Below are 2,567 nucleotides of genomic sequence, written 5' to 3' on the forward strand. Positions count from 1 at the left end.
TCATTGTAGAATCAGCAGGCATTTCAAAATATTAAAATCGGATTACATCAGAGGCTGGTCTTATAATTCGACTGTCTGTCAAGCAAGTGAACTGTGATCATATTTCAGTCATAAAGTCAGAACCCCTCGTTGGTATTATGTTATCGTAAACATTTCCGTCAGGTGAAATATCACTGCACTATCTAGCACATGTGATTGTGGTGCATATCGCGAGGCAAAGTCATTAGCTGATCGTGCATTTACGGAAAATATTATTAGAGGGCTAAACACCTTTTGTATACGGTTTTCATGCCGTCTATCGTGTGTGTTTAACGCGGTCCACTTGTGCTGAGTGTTGAATGTTGATCCCTGGACTCTGTAGGCATATACCCTGCTCTGTAGGTACCTAATGTTGTTATTTTGGTAACCCGCTCCGTGCCAGGGTTGGAGATGTTCCTTTTCCTTCTTCTGGTTCGGCTTCAAATGGAGAAAAACAGTACAGCAGCACACATGTTTCCTTATTTACTGGCATATTTTCATAACATTTAAATGTATTTGCTTTTTAATTTCCATAACTACACAACAAGAATTGTGTCTTTGCAACGGTGGTAACCTTGAACAAATTTATTGATGTGTGAAGAGGTAAGACCTGTATGCATATATAATACATACCTATATGTTTTGTGTTAGGTTTGGACACCTTAATGACCAAAACTAACGCACTTGGCTTGGCCACAAAAACATGGCCACTGTTGTTTATGACTGGCTCTGGAAGGAACCCAGCTCTTTGGAAGCGATTTTGCTGACATCCTGTCAAATTATGTATGAAAAGATTCGGCGATTGTTCTCGCATAGCACAGCCTGACTTCATCTTCTTGACAATTTTCGCAGCAATGTATCAGGAAACGCTTAATTCGGGAAAATAACTTTGGCGTGACTTGTCTCTTTGTAGTGCAGCAGCTGAAGCGACATAGGAATAGAACAAAAAGTCTTGTTTTTTACTGATAACCAAGACCACTGGCACGGCGTGGGTTAATGTGTGTCAATGTTTGAAACTTGTGAGGCTGGTGAAAATATACAGTTATCTATACATGGAGGTCATAATGTGTTGTCCTGGAACCCTGAGGCCAGAAGGATATTCAGTCTTTCGAAGATAAACGAAACAAAATGCCATTTCCGGGCCTGTGCTGCTATTGACAGGCTCATATCTTTATAATCGTGTTTAGTAGAGATGTGAATCGGATATAAACTTTTTGGTAGGTATACCGATACCAAGCCGATACCAGCTTGGTATTTGGTATCTGAAAGCGAATGCATTTGGTATTTCGTTGTTAATGTGAATCCTCATTAATGTAAAAGAGGCTGAGAATGTGGTAAAAAGTTGGCATTTCCCTCATATTGCCAAGTCCGTTCGGTTTCATTATTTTTCCATTGTTATTGTTGGTATTTGGTTTGGTATCGGTATCACGATTGTCTATAATTGGCATCACTAGTGTTTATATGCTAACCGGTTTTGAAGTTCTCAGGTCAACCGGTAACCTGGTCAAGTCAGGTCAAGTGCTCTAAGGTGTGGGTTCGGCACTTGGTAACTAACTTCGCCAAAAAATGGTCGCAGAGCCGCGATTTTGGTACCATGGTGTTTTCCAAGCTCCGATACGTCGAATGATATGATCATACTTTTTGTCCGTGTGTGTGAGATTAACTAAAGGTGTCGGCCTTGGGTCAAAGTCAGGTCAGAGCCACGCATGTTACGAGGCTGGTCGAAGGAGGTCATGCTGCATATCTTTTGATTTGGCAGGTCTTCCCAAAACCGTTGATGGCTTTCCCGACTCTCTAGTTCAATTTCATTGGGATTTATTGACAAAAACTCCTATACAAGTCCTAGACCTTGTTGACGTCGTAAATGACGTGACGCAGGGTTATTGATGCAAAGGTTAGGCATCGGACCTTGAAGAAATCCATAAAATCACGATTCGATGTGCTTGGGTAGTTTAAAATTATTCTCGGTGCCAAAGTGACAGTTTCCATTTTTCCCACGTTCACTTACAATGGTAGGACGGTAACCGGACAAAAGATCGTAAAGCAGAAGATCGTATGGCAGAAGATCGTAGGCAGTTGATCGTATGCAAAATATCGTAATGGATAAAGATCGCACGACATAATGCTCGTATGGACAAAAGATCGTATTCGCTAAAGATCGTCAAGGAAAATGATCGTATGTCAAAAAGTCGTAATGGATAAAGATCGTACGACATAATGATCGTATGGACAAAAGATCGTATTCGCTAAAGATCGTCATTCGTCAAGGAAAATGATCGTATGCCAAAAAGTCGTAATGGATAAAGATCGTACGACATAATGCTCGTATGGACAAAAGATCGTATTCGCTAAAGATCGTCAAGGAAAATGATCGTACGCCAAATGATCGTATGAGAGATAAAGATCGTACAGTCAAAATATGGTATTCACATGGCAGGCACCGTTCCGTGCTTCTATCCTCAGGATACTGAAATCCTTCTCCTCCACGCCGCAACCTCCCTCCGGGCTGGACAGACAACTTTATCTCATGCGGGCTGCTCCCTTGGAGC

Source organism: Amphibalanus amphitrite, unplaced genomic scaffold (genome assembly GCF_019059575.1).
Source record: "Amphibalanus amphitrite isolate SeventyFive unplaced genomic scaffold, NRLGWU_Aamphi_draft 002197F_arrow, whole genome shotgun sequence".
NCBI classification, from domain to species: Eukaryota; Metazoa; Arthropoda; class Thecostraca; order Balanomorpha; family Balanidae; genus Amphibalanus; species Amphibalanus amphitrite.